This window comes from Mirounga angustirostris, unplaced genomic scaffold (assembly GCF_029215605.1).
Source record: "Mirounga angustirostris isolate CCGP_5_RB_7025 unplaced genomic scaffold, mMirAng1.0.hap1 SCAF_10, whole genome shotgun sequence".
Taxonomy (NCBI): Eukaryota; Metazoa; Chordata; class Mammalia; order Carnivora; family Phocidae; genus Mirounga; species Mirounga angustirostris.
Genome location: NW_026991718.1, coordinates 46,448,108 through 46,464,059, shown reverse-complemented (window position 1 = coordinate 46,464,059; position 15,952 = coordinate 46,448,108). Strand labels below are relative to the sequence as shown.

Below are 15,952 nucleotides of genomic sequence, written 5' to 3'. Positions count from 1 at the left end.
TTGCTTAGAGGACCCCTTTCAAGATTTCTTGTAGGGCTGGTTTTGTGTTTGCAAATTCCTTTAGTTTTTGTTTGTCCTGGAAGCTTTTTATCTCTCCTTCTATTTTCAATGACAGCCTAGCTGGATATAGTATTCTTGGCTGCATATTTTTCTCATTTAGTGCTCTGAATATATCCTGCCAGTCCTTTCTGGCCTGCCAGGTCTCTGTGGATAGGTCTGTTGCCAATCTAATGTTTCTACCATTGTAGGTTACATATCTCTTCTCCCGAGCTGCTTTCAGGATTTTCTCTTTGTCTCTGAGACTCGTAAGTTTTACTATTAGATGTTGGGGTGTTGACCTATTTTTATTGATTTATTTTATTTTATTTTTTTTTAAGATTTTATTTATTTGACACAGAGAGAGACAGCGAGAGCAGGAACACAAGCAGGGGAAGTGGGAGAGGGAGAAGCAGGCTTCCGGCGGAGCAGGGAGACCGATGCGGGGCTCGATCCCACAACCCTGGGACCATGACCTGAGCTGAAGGCAGACGCTTAACGACTGAGCCACCCAGGCACCCCCCCTATTTTTATTGATTTTGAGAGGAGTTCTCAGTGCTTCCTGGATTTTGATGCCTAAAAATATGGAGCGCTTCACGAATTTGCATGTCATCCTTGTGCAGGGGCCATGCTAATCTTCTCTGTATCGTTCCAATTTTAGTATATGTGCTGCCGAAGCATATATACTAAAATTATATTTTAAAACAATAGCTATAATTAAAGGTATAGTCTCCTTTTGAGAAACTATATTATTTCAAGTCACAATATATTGAGCATCTACCATTTATTAGATAGGCAACAGGATACTGTCATTGATAGAGCATGATCTTTGTGAGGGAGACCAATATTTAAGTTCAATGCCATCCTACACAATAGACAAGGCTCCAGGCTAGCTCTGTGAGCTCCTGTCAATTTCCTTCTGTTCCCTGGGCTCCAGAAAGACAAGTTTCTTTTCCAGTCCCTAGAGGAGGCCAAGCTTAGTTCTGCCTTTGGTTCTTTGCATTTCCTCTGTCCTCTCTCTGTCCACCTTTTCAGAGAGGCCTCATATGACAATATTAGCTAAAGTAGCAACACCCCATGGATCACACTCTAACCTCATTGCCCTGTTTTATTATTTTTGAGATACTTATTATCCAAAATAGGTATGTGTTTATGTACTTATGATCTACCCTCCAAATATAATTGCAACTAGACCAATATTTTGGTGCAGTCACCACAGTATCTTTAGTAATATCAACAATTCATGGCATGTAGAAAGGACCCAAAAATAATTATTTAAGAAAAGTAATAGTATAAAATAAAACCAAATCACTTGATTTTCAAAAAGTAGGAATACAAAGCAAAACTGAATCACTTGATTTTCAACTATACAGATTTTGGAATTGCTAGAACTTTACACTACATTTGAAAAAGGCTGTCATACACTATGTACTTGAGGAAATAAACATAAAGCTATTTGGGGATGGTATATAAGCCTATTCCATGTGGGTTCTTTGGCTATACTACTATATCTTAGTAATAGATGAAGCTGGAGCTTGTATTAAAACAATTAAATTTAAGCCTGAAATAATGTATCTTAAAATTTTCAACATTTTGGAGACCTGTTCCTAAGGCCCTGAACTAATTTGCACTCATCTATTAAATATGGTGCCTCTCATCCAGTCTCACGCTGTGAGGTTGTGCTAATAATGGTTTTATCTAATTTTTAAATCCAATGTTCAAAGGGGAAACAATTTTTTCTCTGGCTCCTTGTGGAGAGATAAAATGGCTCTAGGAATGAAAGAACAATGGATCAAATATGAAACCACACATCTAAAGCCAGAGGAAAAGAGCAGAAAAGGAGATGGCCAGATACCAATTTTTAAGGGAAAAGATGTTCATATCGGAGAAAGATAAAAGAAAGAGAAGGAGGAGAGAGGGTCTTACTATATGAACTTTCCCACAGCTCAGAAAAACATGAAAAGTTCCTCATTTCAATGTTTACCAGGCATATCATTGTCATCTAACTGCTGACAAATAATTTTAAAAGATCGTGCACCCAATAACAACAGATATTTACACAATAGATACCTGATAGAAAATAAATATTCCAAACACAATTACAAGAAATGTAAAATACATACGAAAATCATAATAAATGTATGAGATATATATATAGAAAGAATTACAATACTTCATTGATTTCAATAAATAAGGATATTGTATGAACTTAGTGTTGAATAGAAAGATTGAACAATACAAATATGAAAGTAATTACTAAATTAGTTGAGTGTAACTTAATTCAAGTCAAAGTCCTAATTATGCATTTTTTTATAAACTTTTACAAAATTATTTTAAAATTCCTCCAGATTCAATGTAAAAAATATGATAATTCTCTCAAATAATTTTATATAATTTATTCATTTCAGGGAAAAATACCCATGTTTGAATTTGAAAAAAAATAATGGAAAGGAAATGTAAAGATTACATGGAGGCTGATATTAAAGAGTATAAAATTATCTCTACATTCAAAGTAATTTAAATAATATGATACTCGCCACTGATTGGACAAGCAGATAAGTATATCAAACAGAAAACCTAGAAATAAACCAGATTATGTAACTATCTAGTTTATAAGTGGGGTGATATTTTAAGTTAGCTTTAAATATTCAAATTTCTCCATAAATGGTGTCAAAATAATTGGCCAATTCTATGGAGGGGGAAAGCAGCTTTTGCCTTACTTTATGTATCAAAATAAATTTCAAAATAATCAAGGACTTAAGAATAAAACATGAACACAAAAATATAAATAGAATACAATTATTAATATAGTATTTTTTCTGGAGAAGGTCTTTCTATACATGACATCAAAGGTAGAAATTATAAAGGATAATATTGGTCAATTAAAATCTTCCATCATCAAAAACACAACTAAAAGACAAAAAAAAAAAAACACATTAGGAAAAAAAATATTCAATTCAAAATTACCTAACATTTATTCCTTTGTAGAACTCAAAAGGCTTACAGTAAAATATTAACACTTAAGCAAAGTACAAAGAGTAAAAGAAAAATGACTCCCAAGCTCTTCTGCACAGATTACTACATAACTAGCATTTTAGTGAATTTCCTTCCAAATATGATTTTCTCTGCATTGATACACATAAAATTGCAAGAATATGTTTTTAGTTTTTATATATGTTGCTCTGATAACCTGCTTTTCTCCAAACAATATGTTCTGGAAATATAGGTATATGTCATCATATTAAATAACTACCTATTATTCCATTACTTATACTAAAATTCAATTACTTCATCTCTTTTTTCCTTTTGTCATTGATATAAGAATATGTGTAGTTATTTGTTAACACTTCTTCTCCCTTGCAACATAAGGAGTGCCCTGACAGCGGAGATGTTCTCCACCATTTTTCCTGCTGTAGTCCCAGGGCCCAGCATGGGATCCAGCTAATGTTAGGTTCTCTAAAAGTAGTTATTGGGTAAAAGATAGAGGTGTACTAGATCCTTAAGGACACCTAAGTTTGAAAACAAAATGTATATGGTCTGTGGGGGCCAGCAGCAGGATTTGAAACCCAGATTTGTTAAGAATTTGAGTGGTAAAGATAATGGGTGAAACAGAAATTATGGGACCCGATTCTCATTAAACCATGTGACCATGACCCTGACATCATTTTATCTTGATGAAACTAAGGGTCAAAGATGTGAATTAATATATATCTATTATTAGTAAGAGAAATTACATATTGGTTCTTCAACTAGGGTCAACCACGTAGGTAAGGGAGCTTATACACAAGAACTCCACAGTTTCTACAAAATTATCTCCTGCTTTGAGTTCCCCCAGAATGGACCTAAGTAAGAAGTGGCTCACACTGGAGTCACTGACCGACCCATTAACATTTCTCTACAGAAATTTCAAGGTACCCAAACATTAAGTACCAAGTTTGTAGAACAGAGTTACTAATAATAGAAAAATGATGGATAAAGCCTACATGTACAACAATAAAGGAATGGTTAAATCAAGTTTGTCATTAGCAATGTCCAGTTATGAGAAGGTGAGGAAGTGGTGACCAGTAGTCCATCTCTAGGGCAGGCACTCTTCAAATGATCGGTGGTGTAGAGATTTTGTTTTTCAATCTCCAATCTATTTCAGACTGACATTTTACAAAATACAATAGAAAATTTTCAGCAATATCAAATTGCTGTAAATTTTCTCAGCACTTCCCCTGATTCTTTGTACTTATCTGTCTGTGGACTGATTAAAAGCCATTCAGAAACTGGCATCAGCCCATGGACCATACTTTGTGTAGCAGAATTTTACACAACTTTGGTAAACATGCTTATTAATTCAAAATTGAATTTTTTTTTTAATTTGAATCCCAAATATGCTAAATATATAAATGGGCTTACTTGGAATGTTTTCCACTCGGGTATTATTCATCTCAAAGTAAAATATCCATGTGTACTACTGACTACACTTCAGAATATGTGAATTATTTGTCACCAACTGGTTTTGTGCCATGAATATCAAAGCTGGGGACTCTTGTTATTCTAGCTTTTGTACAGCAAACACTAAGCTGATATTTAGACTATTTGATAATATACTGATTCCTCTACTATAAACAAAATCTCTTGATCTTTACCTTTATCTGTCTATTTTCCCTCTATAAATAAGACTATCATTCAAGTCTGTTCTTAGGAAAATATTAGCTAATGTCCATGAACATCAGGAAACAAATAACTAATATAATCCCGGCCAGGAATCCTTTCCAAAGAGCTAATTAACTTCAAGTATTTGAAGCCAACAGGATTGCCCACTCTCACCCCAAGAGAGGGCAAATAGGCCTTATTTCCCTGTAATACACACAGGCTCTGTTAATAGTTCAAGTCTGGCAGTCGAAACCCAGAGGTTGAGTTCTTAGTGCTTAGTGCTTATCCCAGGGCAGCATCAGTTTCTGGCAGCGATAATGCATGCAATGGCTTTCCGGCAGGACGTGGCCACAGGGTTCCTGGCAAGGCCACTGAGCAAGGCTTTTGTAAGCAGATCCGTATCATTTTTGACAGGACTAACATATGGCTTCGAGTTTCTGGCCAAAGCCTCCTTCATGGTTCCTATCAGAAGAGACCCTACATGCTCTCTGGCAACACTGCCATGCGATTTAAAGGATTTAATTCCTGGAAGTATATTGCCACAGTGATTTGCTACAGAACAAATTTCAAAGTTGGTTTCCTGCCAACACAAAATTCTATAGGTCATGTCAAGGCCAACACCACAGGGAGTTTTCAGCAAGAAGATATTGAACTGATCTTTTAATAGCCCTCATACTCACACTTTGCTGTATTCTTAAGTGTTTCCCTGTACACTGAGCGTAAATGAAATATTTTCTACATGAAAGCATATTGCAGTCATGTAATGTGTTTTGTGCATGTGCATCTATGAGTGTTCTCTAGCGCCTCTCACTTGTCCATCTCAAGGAGTGAATTGCAGTTATTTCGAAATTTCACTCTAACTTACTAAAGCCAATTCATGTTCCTGCTAACGGGGAGGATGGAAAGAACAATAATGTCCCACAGTGCAAAATATAATTCACTTCTTTCATCTTTTCATTCTGACCACAGACTAATTCAGCAGCTTAACTGACTGCAAATATCTGAAGGCAAGAAGCCCTGGCCTTTGAAAGGTGATTAAAGTTCAAGATATAGGACAGGAAGTAGCAATATATCCTTCACTGGGGATGATGCATTATTATATTTTCCTAAAATAGTATGACACACAATGCATGTATTTAAAATGCTCTTCTAATCCTGCTCTCGTGACACTGAAATTGACAGTGTCATATCACATTTTCCTAATACCTTCAGCACAACTAAGCATCACAACTGCTCATGGTTGAACTCAGTAAGTACGGATTCAGGTAAGAACTTTCTCAAAGAAAAGGTTATAGAATCACTACGTTTTATTTGGTTTATATGATACATTAAACACATTGACAAGAGAAAAGCGAGCCTTCCATGGCTCAAAATAAAACAAAATGCTTTTTAAAAGTGGTTATTATTCAACAAAAGCAAACAAATTTTTCTAGGTCACTTCCTTTCTGTTTCATGTTGCCTCTGGGGTCTTAATGATAACAATTAAGTCAGTGTAGCTCTTAAAATTGGTTTATTTTCATCCTTAGAAAAACACTGTCCCAAACCAAGCTTATTCACACTTGAGTAACCATTATGATACAAGCAGATGAACTCTAAACCGATGTGGGGAAAAATGTCTAGGTGAAGCACAAAGGTACAAAACTTATTGGCAAGTGTAGATTGTATATGTGAGACTTATTTTTCCATTGTTCATTTTGGTATGCCTAAGAGATAGAAAGCAAAGTAAAAGTTAGAAAAAATCAGGAAGGACATTTTCTGAGTGCCCTTTGGGACCAGAGCACTGTATTGATGGATGTGCTATATTTGTAATTCCAAATCAGCTCTTGTCCCTTCACCAAAGCCTGAACAAGAGCCTTGAAATTGACTTCTGTCCTTTCTCTTTCACAGCTGCAAAGGCATCCTCAAGTAGGTGGAACTCTGGTTGTTCTTCAATAATCATTCTAATACTTTTGGAATTGTCTTACTATATCTGATGCAAAGTGTAAGACATGATCATCACAGACGTTCAGTATTTCATTCATTTACTTGTTCAGTCAGTAAATAGTAATTGAGTAGAAAATATGTGCCAGGTACTTAGATGCAGTCTTTGGATGTGGAGTGTCCTTATGGGGTTCAAAACTCTGAATCTCATCCTTGAACCATAATAAGGGAAGCCTTGTAGATTATAATTAATATTTGCCTTGCCAAAAGAAATAGGTCAAAGGGGAGGGATGGAGAGAAGACTTACAGTGCCATGGAGTTAAGACCTCAAAAATTTCCAGTGAACCATGGTTGAATTTGGAAAACAGCACGTCATACTACTCTATTAAGTACAAGTATAACATAATTTAGGGCAATGAAAATTTAGGAATGTGGCACCAGGAAAAAACAATAACATAAATATGACTAAACAACAATTTGTTTTGCGATGGTGTGTTAATACAGGACTATTTCACACTAACTAAGTGCCGATGTTTCCAGCCAAAGAGTTTAAAGATCATTGACTTGTTTGGTTTAGATAACCAATGGCTCAAACCCAAGAGACAGCTGAAACACAGAGGAGAAAAAAATCTGGCTTGAAGAATCACCGAGAATGACATTAACTCTCAGATGATAGGAAAAGGCTTGGTCTTTGGCCTCTCTTTGACTTTATCTGTTGTGACTTGGGAGGTGTGGGTTTCTTGGTTGGTAATTACAGCCGAAGTAGGTCAATAAGGTGCAGGTTTCTCCTGAGATATCAACAGAGGAGTCAGACTCTGTCCCAACAGGAAGGAATCACCAGGTAAATTGATCCCAGTTAGGTGAACTGCTCCAAAAGCAATGGGTATGTTTCTAAGCAAGAATAATGACAGAACTTTTGGGGTCTCACATGGAGATATGCCCCCTTTTCCCCTGAGAAAGGGCAGTTACTACAATTTCCAGAGTACTTACTAGGCACTAAAGAAAGTTTTCGGATAATATTGTTATACTATTTTAAGGATGAGGAAAGGATCCCTCGGACTTAAATAAATAACACAAGAATGCACAGCCAGCACCTGGCAGAGGCAAAGCTGGCGTGCAGGCTGGCATCCCTTCTAGTCAGCCGCCCGCACCCCACCCCCAGGAGACTCTCCCTGAGCCTATAGTTCCTTCTTACCAGTGGGAGTGGGGGAGGGGAAGGGAATGACAAAGGCATCATTTTTCCAGTTATTTTAGAGCACAGATTTTGCTAACTACATTTCTCATTTCTATCTTCACAAAACACCCATGGTGCCTTTAGATGGGATCAGGAAGTTTAGATTTCTACATGAAATTCTAAATTCTTAAACCCATGATGTTTTTTCTCCATTTTTTTCATTATGAAAAAAAAAGAGTCAAAAATAGTGACAAAGTCACTAATTAGGACATTTTTATCTCCCAAGGAAAACAATTTTAGGTCAACTGTTCAGCCTTCATTAAAGCCATTACCACTCTATGGAACAGAAAATATGTTAGACCTTCCTACTGCTGTGTTTACAGATGGATTGTCTTCTATTCCACATTTTATCAAACTGTGGTATATTCAAGGTACAGGTTACGGTAACACATTATTAGGCTTCCCAAGAGAAGTGTAAATGAACTCTGACTTGTATATTGGCTAATTATTTTGTGTGCTACATCATTAGCTATAGAGTCCTTACACTTAGATATATTAATGACAGGAAAATTCAAGCCTATCATTTTTAAAGGGCACAATAGCATTACCCAAGGACATGTTATAGCTGAGCCGTGAAAGAAGGATTTCTTCAATTCTCCTCATTTTATAACCACTTCCTGACTGTAAATGTTACAACTGTTCATTGTAGAAAATGTAGGAAGATACTGAAAACCACAAAGAAAAATATAAAAGTTGCTTGAATCTCACAACCCAGAGATAACTACCATTAACTTATTCAATCTCTAAACATATATAAAATATGCAAATATACTTATAAGTTCACAAAATTGGGACAGTAGTATATTACTTGTGTACAGATTAATATTTTTCATTTAATAAAACAGGAACACATCTCTAGTTATTAAAATGTTTTATATAAAGTTATATTTATGGATATAAAATTCATAATGTGTCAACATTTACTTAGTCAATACTCTATTATCATTTATTTTGTTTGTTTCAAGTTTTTAAACTATTATAAACAATCCCAGTAGGAATATACTTATAGGAAAAAAATGGTATCAATCCCTATAATGGTTTCCTAAGAATAAATTAATGGAGTCAAAGAATATGTATTATTAAATTATTTTTTCTAAAATGTTATACCAATTTAATGCCTAGCAGCAGTGAGAAAACATTGTTTATGACTCCATCATTGCTGAGAGTGGCTATTATCAAGACTTTCAAACACTTACCAATTTAATAAAGATTTTATCTCATTTTTATTTAATGGAGGGTCTTTTTGATTATTACTGCTTATTAAAGTGGAAAATTTTTCAATATAGTTATCGGTCATTTGTAATAAATTGTATTTTACTTTTTATTGTATTCATTCATTCATTCATTCATTCATTCATTCATTCATTCATGTATCCGTTCATCTGGTAAGTGCCTAGTGTGCCTCAGGCAGCATCATTCCAGCCACTGGAAACACAGTGCTGGACATGACAAACTCCTGCTCTCACAAGTACACATGCTCCTGAAGGGAGACAGATAAACAGAACTTCAAAAATAAACAAATTAACTTCAGCCCATGTGTAATAGTTTCCTAGGGCTGCTGTAACAAACTACCACAAACTGGCGGCTCAAAGAACAGAAATTTATTCCCGGTTCTGAAGGCTAACCGTTTGAAATCAAGGGGTCAGCAGGGCTTTGCTTTCTCTGCGGCTCTAGGGGAGTTAACTTCCTTGCCTTCTTCCAGCGCCTAGTGACCCCGGGCGTTTCTTGATTTGTGTCCTCAACATGCCAATCTCTGCCTCCATCTTTCCTCTGTTTCCTCTATGTCTCTCTCTCCAATATTTCTCTCCTTTCTCTTAGAAAGACATCCACCATTGCAATGAGAGCCCACCCTAAACAGTATGACCTCATCTGAACTTAATGGTATCTGCAAATACCAAACCAATGGTATCTGTGTTTCCAAACAAGGTTACATTCACAAGTGTTGGAGTTTAGGATTTGAACATAGCTTTGAGAGGGTCACAGTTCAACCCGCCACACTGTGCCAAATACAATAAGGTGCAAAGACAGTGTGAATTTCAATTTCCAAGATAGAGAGTGGTCAGGGATGGGTTGGGAGGCCTCCTTTAGATGCAGCGGCCAGGGAAGACCTCTCTGGGAAAGTCACCACTGAGCTGAGACCCAGATGATGAACAGGAGCCAGCTATACAGAGATCTCCAAGCAGCAAACAATAGCTTGTGCAGCATCTGCAAGGGCTAGCAAGATAGGAAGGGGCTGGATCATATAAGACTTTATGGACAATGGTAAAGGGATTATAATTAATCAGGATATAAAACAATCTTTTAAAATAACTATTACTGGATGGTTACTATGTGCCAAACAGTACTGAAACAAGTTTTATATACCTTAACTTACCTCATACATACAGAAAAAATAGTTTTATCACCTTCTTCTAAAAATAAGAAAATAAAGGCTTTGAAATTCGAAATTATTTTTTATGGTTATAAAGATAATTAGGAGCATTTCTAATTGTTTTGTAGGTGCTTTTTATATTTTGTATGTTAACGTATAATTTTTCCAGTTTGTACTTTCTTTTTAAACTAGTCTCTGGGCTTCTTAACCAATAGGTACTACCTATTGATACACTTAATTATCTATTTATCTATGTACCTATGTATCTATATTTTATTTTATGGATTCCATCTTGCCTGGTGTGATTAGAAAAAAAAAGAAAAAAAGAAACTTCATAATCAGGAATTACAATAAATGGTGGCCTCTATTTTATTCTGAGTCTTATGCTTTCTTTTCTTTCCTGATCTGTGTGTGTGTGTGTTCATTTATTTTACATGTACTTTTATCATCCATCTGGAGGATGTTTTTGAACTAGAACTCAGAACTTTGGTTCTTCTGACCATTACAACAGAAAAAAACTAGTGTCAACGATGAAGGTCTTCACTCTGGTACAACATTTGCCCTAAGCCCCTATACACAACTACAACCCCAAACCTAAATCCATGGTGGCAAAAATCATTTTCTGTGCCAGGACATGGTATGATCTTGTCTTCATCAGTTCAGGCTGCTAGTACAAAAATACCATAAACTGGGTGGCTTAAACAAACATTTCTCACAACTCTAGATGTTGGGAAATCCTAGTTAAGGTGCCAGGACAGTTGGTGTGTGTTGATTAGTCCTCTTCCTGGTTTGAAGGTCGCCATCTTCTCTCTGTCCCCTCATACAGCAGAAACTAGAGAGAGGACCTCTGGTGTTTCTTCTCCTTTTTATAAAAGCACAGATTCCATCATGAGGGCTCCACCCTCCTGACCTCATCTAAAACTAATTACTTCCTAAAGGCTCTCTCCCTAAATGTCATCATATGAGGAAAGAGGGTTTCAACATAGGAATGGTGGGAGCGGGGGAAGGGGACACATTCAGTCCATCGCAAATCTCTAGCTCTTGACTTTTCAAATTACAGAGCATTGATGTGGCTTTGTAATAATCTTCTCTACTGGCTTCTTGCAATGGCACATTTCTCTCAGAGAGGGAAAGTTGTTGTGAGTCTGTGTTTGGTATTCTCTTTTGTTTGTTTTTATTCTGTCCCAAGTCTATCCTCTATATCAGATTTACTCAAAAAATAATTACTTTTTACCTGGATTCCAAAAGTGATTCAGGCCCTTCTCCTCTTTTCCTTTGGCCATTTCAAAAAGGTTCAAGGAAAGGATGGGGGAAGTGGTGTCCTTCTGCTGATTTTATTAGATGCTTAAAATTAGAACTATTTCTATATTCAGACATATATAAAAACATAGTTACTAATGAATTTCTGACTTCTCATCAAAATGAATTTTTCCATCAGTATCACTCAATTTCCAGAGTTAAACTTTCATCATGGATGCCACTGGCTTGAGTGAAGTGTCTTGTTGTTTTCTAAGTCAATCATACACTACATTTCCAAGAATGTCAGATCTCCTAGTTGTTGGTTCTTGGTCAGATTGCTAGGCTAACAGAGTCTACTATCGCATAATATCAGGAAGAAGGGCCAGTGATATTGAAGTAGCTTAATTGGTTTAATGACTGAGTTGGCAAAAAAATGTGAAAAATCGGAATGCTATAAATTATTTAAAAATATCTGACAATATGTAAACTGTTCACATAAAGCAGTTAAACATATGAGAGTGGGTCAATAAGAACATCAAGAAGCACAGACCTTTAAAACCAAAAATGGCATGTTCTCCTCAGATAACTGATTCTCATGCACTTCTATGTGACAAAGAAGCCATATCTCAGTTTGGTAGACTTCAAGCACTCTATCAACTCCAGCCCCAAAAGAAAAAAGGGTGATTATTGGTATGAAATTCAAAACAGAAATCATACAGAGAAACAGGAAACTCGTACCAATTTTCTCACATAGAAGTAACTGTTTAAGCAGATACATCATATCCATTTATATAATTGTAAAATATAGATGGTTCACTTTAAGTTAGAGATTCTGAAAACCATGCTCAGAATTTTATGGGAGCTCAATTATTTATTTATTCCGCTTTCATTCTATTTTCCCCTTAAATAGTGACTATACACACAAATTCCTCAAAACATGATAAATAAAATTAAAATCATCCTATTATATCCACCAACAAAAACAAGGAGGTTAAATGATTTGTTTTTGTATGGGTTATCCTTATTCTTTTTCTTGATTAGAACAGTTTAGGAGATGGAACCTTTTTTTTTTTTTCCCTTTCCCCCCTTCTTTTTCTATGCCATCTGGGTAGGCAAACCCAATTAGCACATGTTGAAAACTAGCAACACCTTTTCCAACATTTCAAAGTTTTGGCAAGCTTTAAAAGTTACTGTGTCACATAAAAGCTCATTTGGCACATTACAGGGTTTGCAGAATGAATTTATCATATGGAATGATCATTTTCCAAGTGCATCGAGAACATACAGCACAATTGGATTTGGAAAGATCAGTTGAAATAAACTTCATCATTGTGGCTCTAGGATCAATCCACTCAATCTCTTTAATGGAGTTCTTCACCGTCTTTCCTTATACAAAAGAGAAAAGAGTTATGGTCCAGAAAAGCCCTGGCCTTGGTCTGAGACAGTCTTAGTTCTGGCACTCTATCAACTCACTAAGGGAATCTTGGAAAGGATGGAGATGAAGGCTCCAAGTTTACACCACGGGTTTTATAAAATTCCCCAATTCTTATGTCTTTCTCATTATGCTAATGGTTTCCAAGGCTGCTCAGAGCTCAGCAATCATTGCTCTCCTCAATGATTACATACCTGGAGCCGGCTGCCAATTGCCCACCAGTTACTCCCTTCTACTTCGGTAACACGCATTAGAGGAATTCTCTGGTGCATTATCCTTGTCTGTTGTGGTGGATATGCTATATTGCCTTGTTTGCCATCTGTTCCAAACACCTTTAAGGGTGCCTTCCTTTACTGAAGAGGCTGGGCAACAAAATATTACATTTCCCAGACTCCCTTGCACCTGGAGTTCCAGATGTTATTCAGGACCCACATTTAGATACACTCGCGCCTGAGCGTTGAATCTGTAATTAAGTTAAGTAGGGAGACAGGCAATAACCCTTGAAACATCCATTTCGCTGTTGCATATCAAGCAGCCATAACAGGGCTCGGGGGTCAACAGTTCTGATGGTAGCTCCCTATCCCTGGATCAGTACTCAAACAGCTAAGTCAGCAGCTACCCCATTTTTTTTTTTTTTTCCCCAAGATTCTGGATTGTGGGCGAATTGGTACTTCTTTTGGTAGGCCAGTCCTAAGGATTTTCTATGCTGGGTCCTTCTATGAGTTTCAGCCCAGACCCTGCTCTGCCAACCTTTCCAACGATAAGTGTGAGCCTCTTCTTCCCAGGATTACATACCTTCAGGTTTAAAAATCCAGTTTTCATTTGTACTGAATTCTGACTCATACAGTCATATTGTACTACAATGGGATTACTATGTCCTTGATCTCAAACTACACTTATGAAATGATTTAAGCTATACCACATATTGTCTTTTATCTCCTTCTTGCTCACACAGAGAGGAGAACGTGAAGAATTATTTTGGAATTAAAAATATCTTAGTAGTTCAAGAAGATAGTTTATTCTAAAACCCTTAGTATCAGAGCCAATCAATCTACAACTGTTTTTTTTGTGTGTTCCTATCGGTATAAAGAACTATACTGAAAGTATGCATCACATACCTCCATACATCATACCCACATTTTAACTGCCCAATGCATACATCTGTTTGTATGCTCCATTGTAAACCAGGCTCCTCCCCCTAACCTAAATCCAAAAGCATGCTAAAAACAAGAGCAAAACTGACACTGGAACTAATACTACCATTTCTCTCTTTATGGTTATATGTTATTCTTAATTTTAAATCACCCTTAATATGTAAACAGACTCTGTCTTATTAATCCTTCTATCTCAACCATACTTAATCAAGGGAAACAAGATAGAGGGGGCCAAATAGATCCACTCTGCTACATTCTAGCTCACTGTGAGTAACATCTTCTCATCGTCCTTGGTCTGAACAATGAGCACAGTAATTCTAAACTATAATGTTGGGAGGCAGCTAAATGAGAACATTCATGCATCAGTGGTGACTGGCCTAGTACCTGCTCAATAAAGAGTTGCTTTCTGGCTGCTGTCATCATTCTCATTCCAGTCATATCATACCTGTGGTTTTAATAACCTCTGAATATTTCTGGCTGGGGCAGAAGGTATTTAGATGGAGAGATCATCATATAAGAGGCCTTTAAGGGGGTGCCTGGGTGGCCCAGTCGTTTGAGGGTTGGACTCTTGGTTTTGGCTCAGGTCACGATCTCAGGGTCGTGAGATTGAGCCCTGCCTCAGGCTCCACACTCAGCACAGAGTCCGCTTGTCCCTCTTCCTTCCTCCCGCTCTGCCCCTCCCCTGACTCGTGCCCCCCCCCCCTCGAGTGGATAAATAAATAAAATCTTTAAAAGAAAAAGAGGCCGTTAGGTAAAAAGAGCAAGGGGCCTTATGCATGTAATCTTAGGTTTTCACCATAAATTCCTCCTATGATGCCATCGAATCAGTTTTAAGCCTTTACTGATAATGCAAAGGTTATCAGTAACATTTCAGTGTTTGCAATCTTTAACTCTTATGTAAATTTCTACAGTTTTTACATATTTGTTTTCCTAATTACATTATAAACTGAACTCAGGACTTCTGCTTCATCCCTTGCTGCATACCCACTGTAGGTTTCTAAAAAGGTTTGATTGACCTGATCTGACATGTAGTTTTAGAATCAGCCATATTCTTGAATCACTGTAATATTTTAAAATTCCAAAATAATTCCTTATGCCCATATCTTTGTCTCTCTGTCTCTTTATTTATTTCACTTTTTGGTGTACTCCTAAAATACAACTTTAATTTTTATTTTTTTTAAATTTTACTAAGAGGTAACTTGTTAGAACTTTTGTGACAAGAATTAAAATCTGTCCAGTCTTACAATGATAGCTATTTCTGAAATTATACTCAATGCCCCAAATTCTGATTTACTTGTGCTAAAAAGCCACTCTTTGAATTATCACCTTGTCACTGGTGACTAAAGGAAATACTGAATGGAATCAGCTTATTATGATCATACATCAGACTACCCTAAAGTGATCTTTTAGTGGCTGACACATCTCAAGTGTCTTAATTAAAAAAAAATAAATAAATAAATGAGATGAAGATCCTTAAAAGCACAGTGCTTGCAATAGAGAAAATTTTGTACTGTTCTTTAAAATAGATTAGAATCAATGATGGTTCAACATGTTTTTTAAGATTTTATTTATTTATCTATTCATTTGAGAAAGAGAGAGTGAGTGGGGGGGAGGTGAGGAGCAGAGGGAGAGGGACAAGCAGACTCCTCACTGAGCGCAGAGGCGCTATGCTCGCGAGGCTCAATCCCAGAACCCCAAGACCACGACCTGAGCTGAAATCAAGAATCAGACACTCAACCGCCTGAGCCACCCAGGCACCTTGATGGTTCAATATTTTTTATGCAAATGTCATTTCTCATAATGTTTAGTGTATTGTTTATAAGGTTATTTATAAATATTATTTACTATTAGAGCTTAACAAAATACTTCAGTGTCTACACTGCTTTGAAGAGGCCCATATGTAGACAACTTTGCTATGTAACAGT

General features: G+C 36.5%; 1 non-coding gene across 1 annotated transcript; it reads right to left on the bottom strand.

Moving 5' to 3' along the window:
- Nucleotides 1–614: 614 nt before the first annotated feature.
- LOC123852145 (U6 spliceosomal RNA) lies at nucleotides 615–717 on the bottom strand. The gene has a single exon (XR_006792769.1). It is a non-coding gene; the product is annotated as a U6 spliceosomal RNA (small nuclear RNA).
- Between the last annotated feature and the right edge of the window lie 15,235 nt (nucleotides 718–15,952).